Source organism: Podarcis muralis, chromosome 3, assembly GCF_964188315.1.
Source record: "Podarcis muralis chromosome 3, rPodMur119.hap1.1, whole genome shotgun sequence".
Taxonomy (NCBI): domain Eukaryota; kingdom Metazoa; phylum Chordata; class Lepidosauria; order Squamata; family Lacertidae; genus Podarcis; species Podarcis muralis.
Genome location: NC_135657.1, coordinates 44,447,587 through 44,463,250, shown reverse-complemented (window position 1 = coordinate 44,463,250; position 15,664 = coordinate 44,447,587). Strand labels below are relative to the sequence as shown.

Sequence of the window (15,664 nt, the reverse complement as noted above, 5' to 3'; positions counted from 1 at the left end):
CATACTGGTGTGTAGCTGTTACTATATATTGCTGAGGAAACTTCTAAGTAATGAAGTTGTTCACATGCTGTTCTTCAGGACACCTGCTTGTCTCATTCCTTGACCAAGAAGTCTCTCCCCACTGCCCAAATGAAACAAGGTAGCTTTAATTCACTGGTCTTTCCTCAACAGCTGGAAATTTTAAGGAGTTGACTATTTATGTCAGATGTCCTTGAACATCAGTCTCAAACTCAGTTTATATGATATATTTAGTGTTCTAATATTTTATAGATAACAATGTGAGGGTGAAGAAGAAGAAGCTGATTTGTTTTGAATCAGACCATGGGTCCTTTTCAGCCCAATATTGTCTGTTTCAACTGGAAGCAGCTCACTGAGGTTTCAGAGAGACTTTCATAGATGCCCACGATGCTTTTAATTTGAAAATGCCAGGTGTTGAACCTGGGTCAATTGTATGCAAAACATTTGCTGTGACAGTGAGCTTTGCTCCTCCATAGTATCATTTAGATGGCTGGTTATATAGTATCATGCTTCACTATGAGGGTTTAGATTAGATGAATTCCCTACCTGGGATGAACCTGAAGGGTGGTTCTAGCCACTACCTTGACAGCTTCATTCAGTATATCATTTGACAGGGCCCTGAAGTCTTCAAATTGCCTTGCCTTGCCTTTCTTTCTTTTTTCCTTTTTAAAAAGCTTATTGTCACAGAGACACACAATATGATGTGTATTACTGCAATGTAGGTATGAATGAGTTTAAAACAAACTAGCTGTTAAACGAATGATCATGCAGTTCTTGGTCATTAATGGATGTTGTTATTTGTGGATTTGGAAACAGATGCTAACTGACAAATTAAACAGTGGTTATGAACTGGGACTTACTGGGTTAGGAAGTGACCTAGGCTTCCAAGTTTATGCCTTTAATCATTGGATCAATGTTTCTCCTTGTGTAATTATAAATGTAACAGTTTTCTGGCAGGGTCAATACATTCTGAAAAATAAACCTTAAGTGTAATGGCCAATACTTCACATGGCTATAGCCAATAATTAACTGTGCAGAAGATTTTAGCACTACTTGTTTGTCTGACTGCATAATCACTATTTTTTTGGTGTGGGTCATTCCACTATTTCTGACTTTAGGTCGATCATCAATAATCTGTGGCAGTTTCTTTATTCCTCTCTGAATGTGTGAATTATTCAATCAGTTATGATTTTGTATTTTACCTATTCAATTCCAGCAGGCAATATTTTCTCTGTAGTCCAGTTGGCAATCCTTCTGGACTTCAAGATGAAATGTTTTGACAGGCAATTCCCTGCTGTTTATCCAATTTGTACATTATAGATTAGTTGCTTTTCCCATTGACTGAAATTGGGTAGAATAAATCATGTGCTTAACTCTACCATTAATCAATGGCTTAAAAATTGGTTAACTTTGGCAGGATTGCACCCTCAATTGTAATTGTTTACTTAAATGTATGATCCCCCCCCCTTTGCCAAAGGAGATTGTGTCATGTGGCAACTATAGAACTGAGATTTTGCTGGATAAAAGCAGTTCTCCTTGCAGGGCCGACTCAAAACATTTTGGCACCTGAGGCAAATCGCAAAATGGCTTTTCCCAAGAAGGAGTGAGTGAAGAACTACATCAGGAACAAGGAGGATAGTAAAGATCTACAAAGGGATCTGCTGCCCCTGTGGATCTGGTTGCCTGATGTGCTTTCCTCATCTTGCCTCATGGGTGGGCTGGCCATGTCTCCTTGGATATGTGAGTTCATTAATAGACACCTAGGCATTAGTGTTAAGAATAGGAGAAGGGCTATAGCTTGGTGATGAGGGCATGTTTTACAGACAAAACGTTCAAATTTCAGTCCCTGACATCTCCAGATAAGGCTGGGGAAAACTCTCTGAAACCCCCTGGAAAATTACTGTCAATCAATTCAGATAATACTGAGCTAGATGGTGACAGCTTCCTATGTTGATTCTGTCCAAATGAAATACCAATGTCAAGTTAGCCGAGTCTAGTGCAGGATGACAACATTACTTAATTGAGAGACCTTATTTCTTGCCATCTTTGAGAACTGATATTCTGGTGCTATTATGATCTTTTTTTGATTCTACAGCAGTCAGACACAACCATGAACATATAGTCTGATTTGAAAATGGCAGTATTTAGTTCTGAACATGTGGAGTTGCAACCTGATTGGGGCATAGTGAATCCGACAAACTTTTTCTGTAGCTGTAATGCTAGATAGCAAACAACTTTAAAACTTGTATATATTGAAAATAATCGGACACATATAGCGATGTTTATTACTTTTAGAGGATGTTACTCTTAACATAACTGAAATGCACCAGTTTTTACCTACTTTTTAACAGTCTTCCATCCAACAAATGATGTAAGAAATGTGCAGGAAAAAGTTCTTTGGGTTTTTTTTGGCTCTAGATAACAAAAATGCCAACTCACAATTTATACAAATAATACTATTCAGCCTTATTTCCAAAATGGAATAGAGTCTTAAAGAAATTCTAGTAATAACGCCCAATTACTTTGTGCCGTTTGAATCAGCATCAAAAATATTTGCCTTGTGCTTGCAACTCATGACTGTTTTGGCAAACTATTCCACTATGTCTGTCCTATGAAAGTTGCTCCCTTAGAAGGTAGGAGGGAAGGGAGAAGAACAAATAGGAATAAAGCAGTATGCTTTGCTATCTGGTCTGAACAACACTGGATTGCTTTCCCTGAGGGGGAGGGGTGTAGTTTATTTTAATGTGTTTGGCCTAAAGTTCCTTGGAGCTGTAGTGGGACGGCGATGGGGAAAAATACTTTCAGAATAATTTTCCATTACCCTAATGGCCAACATATTAAATTGATTGTTACAGAATAGCTTTGGAATGAAAAATGTTTTGTGCTGAAAAGTTAGGGACCTATATCTGTTCATTCCTGCCTGCGGATGTCATTAAGATCTCAAGTGAGCCAAACAGACTGGCAAACATGTCTTCAGTCACAGCAGACTGGCAGCTGTGGGAGAACAAGATTGTGGAGGGTCACAGACATTGTTGTACAGTGCATGTTAGTTTTAACCGATTACACCTCATGACAAATGTATAATTTTTGTAGTGTTTGGCAGTCTTAAACTCTTTGGGATACTTATGAGACGTGCTAATTGCAATGCTCAGAGATCTCTTGCTGGTATCATTTTGTAGCTTTAGGTCATATTGTGTTGTCAGTGAAAGGGTTAGGGAAGCATGAATGAGCACACTGAGATACTTTGCAATTAAAGAAAAGAACTGGTGTGTATGCAGAGTACGTGTTTTCCTTACGTAAGCTGCTGCTTTCAGAGCACATTCCTTGGATACATGCAGTGCCATGATTTTGCTCATTCTGTACCACAGAATGCATGTTTTTATAATCTGAAAAGGTAATTAAACAATCTTTTGCTTTGATTCTAAGTGTATAAATGAATTTGCACTTCTTACATGAAAAGGCAGTGTTCAAGGAACAAGCACACTCCTAAGGCCTTGTTAGGTAGGTGGAGCTTTGAAGGAAACAGCTCAGAGCATGCTCAGAACAGATGCATGATTCTGTGGTGAGGTTACCACATGTTGCTGATCTTGAAGCAGTCCTGACTCCAGCCCAATTCACTACAGTAGCTGTGATGGAAAGCCCTGATGACAACAGATGGTGATGGAGCCTTCCTAGTAGGGCTGAATTTCAGGCAGTTCGATCAGGCACATGGCAGGGACCTCTTTGCCATAGCTATACTTTTGGATTAGGATTGGCTGTCTGGTGCAGACCTGATTAGCCAGAGGGAAAGAAATAGATTGACAGAAATGTTTGCAGGGCTTCTCTCACTTCAAACAGAAGTATAAGATGTGTATGGGAGATGGAAGAGTACATAGCTTTGAGATTTGGAGAGGAAACTCTTTAAAAAATTGCTTGACATTCTCATTGTGTGCACTGCGCTCCAGTAGTCCTAGTGGACCAACCTCCAATGGATATAGATTTGTCAAACCCATAGATGGGCCCAGCTGATTTACAATGATTTGTTTATTAATTCCATGAAACACCTGCAGTGAAATATTATACTAAGCTGTTTCTAGATTTTATCCCTTTGCAGTAAACTTCAATAATTAATTATTGCTTTGCAGCTTAAGTCTCAGCTACTGCTGTAAGTTGGCAAAACTCCATCTACTTGTTTAACATAAATATTCCTTTTGATTGGAAGTTAACATTTTCATAAATGGAATCGTCCCTACTGTGTGATACCAATTATAGAAAAAGAAGCATGTGTGGATGGGGGGTGAAATCTGATGGAAATTTGTGCCTGGGTAGTGATTTTCCCTGTTTGCTCCAAATAAATATTTTTCCCTTCCATGTTTTATATTGTACACTGAAGGATGCCGGTAATGTCATGGAATCATATAGCTTCTGTATTTACTATAGAAAAGATTTTGCGCTTGATTAATTAAAATGAAATGTAAACCTTTTATAAGTAGCTTGAATAATAATAAAGAATCAGCTTTTAAAAGATTGCTGATACTCAGAACCACAACTGTTATATTTTACTATCATTTGCATCTATTTATATTTTGACACTGAGTAAATAATTGTCTTAGAGTAGTGTCTTCCTCGCTGCCTTACTCCCTGTCCTTACTGCCACCATCCCAGCCTCCTTTCTCACAAATTTCACATTGTCAAAATACAAATCTGCTTTGCCCTTCAACAAGCTTCCTTTGCCAAGCCGACACCCACTAGCTGACCTCCAAAGGTCAGCCCTATAAGGACTGAAAGGTAGTAATCCTGTAGGGAGGCACCGGTCCCACACGAGATCTAACAGTTGGGGAAAGTCCAGAGACTGATACAGAATTTCTCAGAGGGTTACACGAATGCCTCAGTGCAATTGCAGAGTGCACATATGGTGTCATACATTGCAGTGACTCTTCTTTGACAGCATCTGAAGCCAGTGAATGAACTCAGTTGGGTTCTTTAGGTTAGAGATGCTTTTGATGATCCTATAAAGATCTTGATTGAGAAATGTGGTGTAGTATAGCTTTCTGTAGTGGTACACAAAGCATATCAACTGAATTGTTTGATATTAATGTATTATAGTATGAGGACTTAATTGTGATGTAAGAAATCTAAACCAGAAGCTTTGACTGTCACAGAATAAAACAATTTGATTTGGGTTATAATACATGCATATCTGTATCTGCTGCCACAGTTCTGTTTGCTCTTAACTTTGGACTTTAGTTGTCATATTTTTAAAAATCCAAAATAAGCCTCCTTTCTACTCTCCTAAAAGATTTTTTTTTTTAAAGAAAATGAAGCAATAATGTTTTTATAATGCACAACTAACTGGGGGGAAAACACTATATCTAGGTTTCCAGCCACTTACTCCAAAATTTAGCCAAGTTAATTGGCTTGCTCATCTACATGTTCCAAAGATTGCAATCTTCTCTTACACCCTGGTCACTGATCTAAAATTATTGGTAAGATTCCATTTGTCTTTTCCTCACTTACAGAGTCACTATTCCAAGGATTCTTGATGATTCTTGTGACACGTTCCTTTTGTATGATTTCAAGTCCATTCCCACTGCTAATTGCACTGTTTAGTAGAATAAAATACAACATGTTAAATGTTGTGTGATGTTACTCTCATTGAAGATGTGCATACCCTGGCTAAAATGCCATCATATAGTCGGGAAAGAATGCTGTCATAATTGCAGTTATATTTATCCTGACACATAGCATAGAGCAGTCAGAGACACTGCTATTCTCAGTGCTTGATTTTCCACTTGCTGTTTTGACAGCGAGCCTAGTCATGGTTTCCTATGTTTTTGAGTCTTGGTTCTTATTTATTTTTCAGTACTGTATAGTAATCACAAACTTCCTTGTAAAGTTTTGTCAGTTTTGTCTTGTGGTGTTATTTTTAAAGAAACCCTAATTATTGAAAAGTGTGCATAGTATGTAGAAAATAGACTCTTTACAATATCTATCAACTCTCCCTGCATTTGCCCCTGTATCTATATTGTCATTTTTATCCTTCTGTTAGTTTTGCAACCATTTTGTCATTGATAAATGCAGGGGGAAGTCCAAATGGCCAAATCCTGTCTAAGAAAATGTGTTTACAAGATCTGCAGCAGAACACTAGATTTTTGTGACTTGTTCACCAGAAGACAAATTGTTCAGGATATATCTGTGGCCAATATTGCTTAGAAATGTGAGAGTTATTTTGGAGTTTTGTTTGTTGGCAATGCAACAACATGTATTGAACATTTTATAATGAATCTTTACATACATCAGCTTTTCCCATTTCTCCCTCATTTTGCTTTCTCCTATTTGTATCCAATTGTCCAAATACATGATCATCTAAAGCTGTCCCAGTAGAATGTTATTACTTAGAATATCCCTAGTTTCTTACTGGGGAAAACTCCCCTTGAATCCCAAACTATCCCCTCAATTAGACATTAAATGGTGAAAGTACAAAATCGTGCACATCACTTCTTAAATATTTGTAGCATGTATATTATGACAAACATGTTATTAGTCACATGCATCTTCCTGGTTGTGTTCTAGGAGCCCAGGAACTAACATTATTGCTTTCAGGCTTGGCTATCACAGCATCAGCACTTCAGAAACACACTAGATATAGTGAGTTCCATAAAAACTTTGGCTGCAATTCTGAACTAACTGGGAGCTTGTCCCATTGAACTCAATATGATTTACTTTTGAATAGAAATGTATAGGGATTGCAGATTTAGTTCTATTATACCTTAGCGCAGAACACGATAAGGGCACTCCAGGTCATACTAGAAAAGTCCAGAGAGTCTATTAAGCTATAAGCCTCTTACAGGTCATATAGGAATATTGAAAATATGACTGTAGATAGCAAAAAGGGCAGTTGATCACAGATTGTTTTCAGTGAGCAAGACATTTTGTTGCCTGAGGTGCAGAATACAATGGTGCCCTGCCTCACAACTGCATGCAGAATGATGGAATGGCAAATTGATTTTTCTTTAGTACTGACATTGGGACAACATCTGCCACCACACCTGGGAGCAGCAGGCTAGCTAGCCCAAGAGTTATAGAACAGGCTAGTGCAGAAGACTCAGAGAAAATGGTGAGGGCATTGTGCCAGCTACCACCTGAGGCAATTGTCTCACATTGCCTAATGATAGGGCCAGCCCTACAACAACATGGTAGAATTTTTTTAAACAGGCATACTACCCAAATGAAAGCATGTATAAACAATGGAAGGGGAAGTTTCCTGGGCATACCTTTTGTACCACAGGTATGTAATTTGCTCTCACCCCCTCCCAAGAGGTGGGCGGGGTTTGCTACACCTCGCGGGTTTACCTAGCCAGGTGCCACCCACCTTGCTGCAGGATAATGGGCTGCCGGCTGGGAGTGGGGTGAGGGCCAGGAAAAAGGCTGATGCTCTCCATCCCAGACTCACTTGGTTTTCCTTCCAGATTCACCCACCCAACCCTCCCTAAAATATAGTCTTCTTTTGCAGGCTAACCTCTTGCTTTCTAGGTCAGCGGGCGCTGCTATGGTCGTAAGATGGTTGCTGTATTCAGAACTGGGAAGGAATTTCCCTGCATTGGCAGGTTTTGCTTTCCCCGTAGCAATTTGTCACAACTTTGGTCAGTATCCTATAGTCTATCTTCAAGATGGGGGAGGTGACATCTTCATGCACCCTACACGGCAGTGTTTGCAGGGCCTGTTAAAGGGTGGGTTGTGGGTCACTGGCCCTAGAGCGGTGGCATATAGGTCAAACTCCCGGCTTTTGGTGAAGTGGGAAGGGACACTGTGTAAGTCCACCCTTTACAGTCCCCTCCCATTATACCTGACTGCCCTGCACATCCTCAGCCCCTGTTGGGTTGAGAGGGATACCTTCCAAGGCCTAAGTCACAGTCCCTACACCTGAAATTCAATAAAGTTGTGGCCTAATTTGAACCCATACATTGCTGTCTCATTTCCCGGGGGGGGGGGGGTAGGCTCCGGGTACAGGGTTTAGCGCGTGGGCTCGCAATAAATATTGATTATCTATTTAGACTACTATAGATGTTCAATTAATATGCTTATGTGTGTTCTGCCTTTATATTATGCTTTTTGGAATTGATTTGATTTTAAAAGCAAAAACTTCAAGAATTAAATATTAAATGTAAACACAAAAGAGTAGGGTGCATCTGCTTACATTAGGGATTATTGTTTGGTTATTGTTTCCAGTGGAGGGGAAATCTTTTTATACATTCCTGCATGTGAACCATGCAAAATGACTTTTTACATGAATAATGAATAATGGTGTATGTTTTCTCATAGTCTAAATGGGTTTCCATGAAATGTGGCTAATTAATACATATTCAGGTTACCTCAGGTTACATATGCTTCAGGTTACATACACTTCAGGTTACAGACTCCGCTAACCCAGAAATAGTGCTTCAGGTTAAGAACTTTGCTTCAGGATGAGAACAGAAATTGTGCTCCGGCAGTGCGGCGGCAGCAGGAGGCCCCATTAGCTAAAGTGGTGCTTCAGGTTACGTACGGACCTCTGGAACAAATTAAGTACTTACCCCGAGGTACCACTGTATTTATTAGTTGTGCTGAAAACTCATACTGGGTTTTTTAAAATGAAGATGTTATCATATTTATTCAGTATCATATATACTCAGTATTTTCTGTTAGTAACACTCAATGATACATTAATGTAGAAGTGAACAAAGTTGGCTTTTCTTCGAAGATGCATTAGAAGGGACTCTTATGACTCTTTTGTAGCTCAACAGTATGTAATCAAACCCAAATTCTTGTTCTTAAACTAAAAAGGAAAGCTTTCTATTTAGCTTGGTAGTTTGAGAGCCAGTAGAAAAAGTAGCTGACAGAATTGGCATAGCAGCTGATCTGTATTGAAGGAAGCAGTGATTGTTATATTGGCAGAAATGTCAGATCCAGTTGCTTGGAGTACTTTGGCTTTCTGAATATCTGCTCCTGCATTCTGTAGGGAGGACAGCCAGCTTAGTAGGCTGGCAGAGGAGCGCTATGTCCCCCATTAATCTTGTGTTTTCTGTGCTTACTTTTCCACAATAAGCCTTTTCCTCTTCCTCTTCTTGCATTGTGTGTTCCCTAAGCAATCATTTCCTGCATCTGATATGCACAGAGAACAGGGCACGACCAAATCACGTATGAAAGGAAACATTTAGTTTGGGAGAAGTGAAAATGCTTTTCCTATTAATAATAACCGTAACTTTCGATGTGATAAGATTTGGATTGCAAATGACGATGGTTCCCAAAATAGCATTAATAAGGGCAACTTAATAAGCGCAATAAGTGATAGAATGCATTTTGTTGTAGCGAGGGGAGCAAGGATGGAGCAAGCTGTTTCAAGCTTTCATGCCTGTGTTTTATTGCATGTGTGAACATTTCTACCACACTGAATGATTTTGAACAATATAGTAATTCTACAGTGTGTCATTTTAATGTTTCTTGGCATGATTCTGCCAGTATGGCCTACCCATATGAAAACTGCTCTGGCAATAATTTATAACTACACAGTGTGTGTGGTTTCCTCTGCATTGTGTGTCTCCCTTCCCTACACCCCACATTTCCAGCACCATAGAAATGTGAAGAAGAAAGGTGGGACATGACATTTCAGGGAAACACACACGTACAGGAGGGGGCCAGATGGGTTGAGATGTCCTAGCTATGTTTAAGATGGAACATTATAGCCCATATCAAAAGATTCATTGACGGATGTCTACCTAAACTCCCCTAGAAACCCTCCAAGTAAGGACATTTTCTACCTTCCTTTGGCAACCTACTGCACTGCTGAGAAGGACTTCGAGTTGAAATATTATATATAATGCTAAATCCAAATCTCCCATTCTGTCTCTTTAAAAAAATCCCATAAATTCCAGACAATATAATATAGTTTTCATATGATTCTAAGAGGTCTTATCTTTTCTTGCAATATAGCTGGTCGATAAAGCATTCAAGTGGATTATTTGCTTTCAGCAGTAAGAAAAAAGAAAAAAGTATTGAATGTCAAATGTTTTTCTAGAAAAACAGGCACTTTACTTTTCTAAGAAATGGAAACAATACAGTCTCAGATTATCCAGAACAATGAGTGGACAAAGAAACAAAATTAAGAGACAGCTGCTTTTCCTGTGAGCTCACAATATTTAGGCATGTAACAGACACTTTTAATTGTATATATTATTACTTTATTTTTTGCAGTCTTACAAGTGAGAAATTAACAGTTTAATCCTATGAATGCTTACTTGGAAGTAAGTATCATGGTCAATGGGACTTCCACCCTAGTAAATGTGTTTAATGTGAATGTGTTAGTCGACCATCTGTCTCATTATCAGATTGATTCACAGAACTGGACAGGGCTCAGATGTCATCTAATCCAACCCTCTGCCAATGCAGGGAATCCAATATTACCTATCCCTGATGAATATACATCCAGCCTCTGTTTAAAGACCTCTGATGAATGAGAGCCCACCACCTCCCAATGTAGCCTGCTCCACTGTCTAATAGTGGAAGTTCTTTCTAATGTTTAATCCAAATTCTTTTTCTTGTGACTAGGTGAGTCAGCTAGCCAACCAGCTAAAGTTAGTAACAAGCAAGCATAACTGCTGCCTAGGTCAGGGGTTCCCAAACCGTAGTCCATGAACCACCAGTGGTCTATAAAATTCATTCAGGTGGTCTGTGGCATGTCTGTAAAAGTACAATAGAAAAATCATACAGTATCTAGCATAAAGGTAAAGGTAAAGGTACCCCTGCCCGTACGGGCCAGTCTTGACAGACTCTAGGGTTGTGCGCCCATCTCACTCAAGAGGCCGGGGGCCAGCGCTGTCCGGAGACACTTCCGGGTCACGTGGCCAGCGTGACATCGCTGCTCTGGCGAGCCAGAGCCGCACACGGAAACGCCGTTTACCTTCCTGCTAGTAAGTTGTCCCTATTTATCTACTTGCACCCAGGAGTGCTTTCGAACTGCTAGGTTGGCAGGCGCTGGGACTGAACAACGGGAGCGCACCCCGCCGTGGGGATTCGAACCGCCGACCTTTCGATCGGCAAGCCCTAGGCGCTGAGACTTTTACCCACAGCGCCACCCGCGTCCCGGTATCTAGCATAGTACATTACAATTGCTACAGGCGAAGCAGGCAGAAAAATCTAAGGCCTTTATTGGTTTTCAGGTGGTCCGTGGGAACAGGAGGATGGGCATGGTTTAGGCTTGGAGAATAGCCAACCCCACTCCTGCTGTGACCTAGCCAAGACGACAAATGATTATGGCAAATTATTGGATGAGCTGTTGTGAAGACAAGAGGGTTTTGGCAGATAGAGCAGATAGAGAAGACCATGTATGCCACCCTGAGCTCTTTGGAGGAAAGGTGGGATGAAAATGTAGTAGTAGTAGTAATATATATAATTCTATAAAGAAATTAAATAAGATTTACAAGAAAACTAGGTGTGTGCTTTTGTAAAAGGTTTGCTGCTGCCTGATGGCTTTAGGCCCACTCATACTCAGAAATTAACCATTGAAAAAATGGCCATCAGGTTCTAAAGAGATCATATATTCTACTCACATATCCTTTTTTCATGTTCAGGCAACCCTATTTATCAAAAGCTCTTGTAAATTGCAAGTGAAGATCACATGCTATAATAGCTGCAATGCTTAATTCGTCTTCTCATTTGGACAATGCATGCATACTAAACAAGGGAACTAATGAAGGATAAAGATGGCAGAGTTACTCTGACTTGGAAAACAAAACTGTAGACCTTTTATATCAGCTATTCTTCAATGGACCCTCTACTTAGTTTTCAGGAATGAAAGGTATTTCTGATTAGTTTTTATTCTGCTTATTTATTCTCTCTTTCTAGTTCATAATAAATTCTAGCATGATGCGTTCCTTAAAAGTATCCAGCTTATTTGGGCATTTTTTGTTTAACATGTTTGCTTTTCCACATAAGCATTTGAATTGTTTTATTTTCCCCAATCAAATCATTGTTATTGTTGTTATTTCTTTATATACCTCTTGCTTGCCCAAATGAATTCTAAGCTGTTTACAAGTGTAAAAACAATTATAAAAAATATAGCCACATATAATAAAAATGCAAAATTCAACAATTCCATCAAAAATTTAAAATCTGCAATTAAAATGTACAATAAACAAGTTGATTAGAGCAGCATAACAATTGAAACAGTCAAAATAGCAATTAAAACAATTAAGGCAGGCGTTTCAAGTCAGGAGATTAGAGTAATGGTTGTCTAAACAGGCATGTCTTCAAGAGACAGTGGAATGGGGCCTCACGTATTTCACCAGGGAGAGCATTCTGTATCATTGGTACCACCAGTGAAATAACCTGTGTTACCACAAACCAATAATCAGCAGGCCATAGCAAAGCTAACTCGATTGCAGGGCAGGGGGAAATGATATTTCAGGTAACCTGGTCCAGAGCTGCTTAGGACATCGTATCTTAAAACTTGTTCAATGGCTCATAGGCAGCTGGTGCAATATGTCCCTGGCAAGGAGCACCACTCACAAATTACATGAAAGGTCTCTTAAATGTGTCTTTTGCGTTAAGAATTCTTTGATTGCATGACTGTATTGAGAATAGATTAAAATTATAATGAAAATATTATCCCTTTCTGGAAGCAACATGTTTGATAGGGCCAGTGTTTTTGAGCACTGGATAAGAGTCCAAAACCACTTGGACATGATGTACTTTAATGGACACACAATCTTTTAATTCCATCTTCAGATCTGCAATTAAAGGTGATGCCAGTGGCTATTAACGTAGTCTTTTTTGTTCAGTTACTCTTTCACCACATTGTAAACACCAGCGAGTGCCATATAAGGTATGAAACATATAAAAACATTCATGAACTGGTTCGTGGCACAAATATCTTAGGGTTATATGTATACCACAATATAAAACGAAACTGCTATCAGATATTGGACTTTTCCTGTAATAGCTTGGGTAACTTGGACCAAAATGTGGTTACTAAGTATTGTATTAAGTTGTTCTTCACTGTTATTTTTTTGTTCAATAATATGAATTCTGCAAAGTCTCAATTAAGCTTGGTGATTTATCTTAATACACTTACCAATATGTGAAGGTGTGTCTTAGCATCTCTGTTATATCAGTGTCAGAGAAGCTATTGGTTGGTTTGCTAAATCTGCAATAATTCTGTTATATATTTGCCATCCCCACAAAAACTCTGAAACTGTACTGAATTGTATCCTCAGTTATTCTTGGCGATGCTTTGAGAACAAAAGAGAGCAAGGGGGAGATGATCTGAAGTGCTTTAAAATAAACACTCTTTCTCCGCCCCCACCTGATAAAATCATGCAGTTAAAACTCAGTGTCTCCTTACCCAAGATTTCCAGTTCAGTTAAAATACAAATAAATCCAAGTCTAAATTTAGAAACTGCACCAAACATAAGTGAACTTCTTAATGTGAGTTTAATGACAAAATAATAGGGTCTAATGCCACTTCAGAGGTTTATTTTCACATGTTATAAAGATCGTCATGCTATTTAGGGTCTCACCATGTGCTTTTTCCTCTAGCATGAAAAGAATTACAATGGCAGATATTGGGAATCTGATTGCTAATGTTAATTTAGGAAGTAAGAAACATTCTCCTAAACAGTGAGCAGAAAAACTGCACCTTAAAAATACAATTCTAATTCATGAAGGGGTTCAAATCTTGTCTGCATTATAACACGATCCTCATGTTTCTTATCTAATAACTTGTGCAAATGTTTTGTACAAGCCCTTGGCTTGTTAAGCTCTTGAGTTCCACAGAAGCCTTCCTCAGATTTCCTGTCTAAAAGAAAAGTAGTGTACAACTTGAAAATGCAGAATTGCCTTGAGTGTTTCATTTCCTACAAACTTAGTTGGTTGAGTGAAACAAAATCTCCAAATTATTTATCTAGGTTTAAGTTTCAAACAAATTTGGGTGTGTGAGTTTCCCTGAATGAAGCTCGCAGCATTGTACGTGGTGATGTATAACTGTAACATTCTGCGTATAATTCAGTGGCTGTTTCTACATTAATTCCCCCCCCCCCCAATAACTCATGTGTATTTAATAGAAGATGTTAGCTTCAGGGAATCAAAATATCATTTGCATTGAGACCGTAACATTTTATTTAATCATTTCATCAAGTAATTAAATGGTTTTTTAAAAAAAGAAAATCTAAAACTTGGAACTGTCAGCCTAATAAATAACATTAATGTAAGATATAGCAACTGTTTTAATATCACTGTAAGTAGAATGCCGACTGATTTGAGTTTGAAATTGAAATTTGATGTCAAGATGTCAAATGAAGGTTGAGTAAAGCCTTCAGATTGTCAAAGATAGTAGATATACACAACACTCTATCTCGAGCAAGTTTACTTTCTATGTCATTCTGCTATATATCTTTCCCATAAAAAGTATTCTCAAAGCATTAACAGCTTACACATAAGACCTGCAGTATCAACTCTGAATCTTTCGCTTCACAAGAGAATAAATTTTGGAGAGTTTATGTGAAGAGCTGAAAAGCAATTTTAGGAGAATTAATAAAAAAAAGTAGTATAAATGGGATACTTGAAGCAATCTGAAGGTGCTTGAAAGGACTTCCGACTAAGGGTTTTCAATTCTCGGAGAAACAAGACATCAACCTGTAGTAACCCTTAATGTGGCAAATGAAATTAACAATTGAAAACCTGCTCATAACATAACGACATGAGAAGAGCCTACTGGGTGACCCACAGGCCCATCTAGTCCAGCACTGTGTTCTTCATGACCAGGCAGATGCCCTCACATGGGACATAAATGCAACAGCAGTTGCCCCACTTGCAATTTCCAGCAACTGGTATTCTGAGGCATGTTTCCTCTGGCAGTAGAGACAGAACTTAGCCAGTATAGGAATGGATGATTCTGTCAATTTCATTTAACTGTTTCCCATTTTCTCCCAATCTTAAATTAAGTTCTCTGCATTTTCATATCAGTTTGTGAATTTATTTTATTTTTATTTTTAAAAAGGGCACTAGTATTTTAATGCGAATTTCTCCTAATATACAAACATTGGTCATCTTGCCTAATAAACACATTTTTTTGCTAAAGACTTTCCCCTAATCAAGAAGAACTTTCTGATGGTAAGAGGTGTTTGACAGTAGAACAGACTCCCTCATAAGGTGGTGGAACCGCATTCATTGGATATTTTTAAGCAGAGTTAGGAGTGGGTGGCCCTGCTTTGCTGTGTGTCTGGTCCTACTTGGATGGTAGTTTCCAGAGGGAGCTTTGGGAGTGCTCTTCGGCCCTGTGGAGCTTTCGATGTGGGGTTCCTCAGGGTTCCATTTTATCCCCTATGCTGTTTAACGTTGTCAGCAATATGCTGATGACACACAGCTCTGCCTCTCCTTTACATCTGCAGGTGTGGCTGCGGTTTTGCTGAACTGTTGTCTTGCCTCGATAAAGTACTGGATGAGAGTCAACAAACTGAAGCTCAATCTAGATCAGATTGAGGCACTGTTAGTAGGTGGTTCCTTAGACAGGGTGAATGGGAGGTTTCCTTGATGGGGTTACACTTTTGATGGGGTTACACTCCCTCTGAAGGTGCCAGTTCACAGCTTGATGGTGCTTTTAGATCCATTGCTGTCATTTGAGGCTCAGGTGGTC

General features: G+C 39.0%; 1 protein-coding gene across 2 annotated transcripts in view; it reads left to right on the top strand.

Moving 5' to 3' along the window:
* The window catches only part of CHRM3 (cholinergic receptor muscarinic 3), a 223,225-nt gene that overhangs the window by 144,247 nt on the left and 63,314 nt on the right, over window positions 1-15,664 (top strand). The window contains exon 5 of one of the 2 annotated variants that reach the window (XM_077925752.1): window positions 1,561-1,758. The exons of the other annotated variant lie outside the window; for it this stretch is intronic. The gene's annotated coding sequence lies outside the window, so the exon portion shown is untranslated. The remainder of the gene's footprint in view (window positions 1-1,560; window positions 1,759-15,664) is intronic. 2 annotated transcript variants of the gene reach the window in all.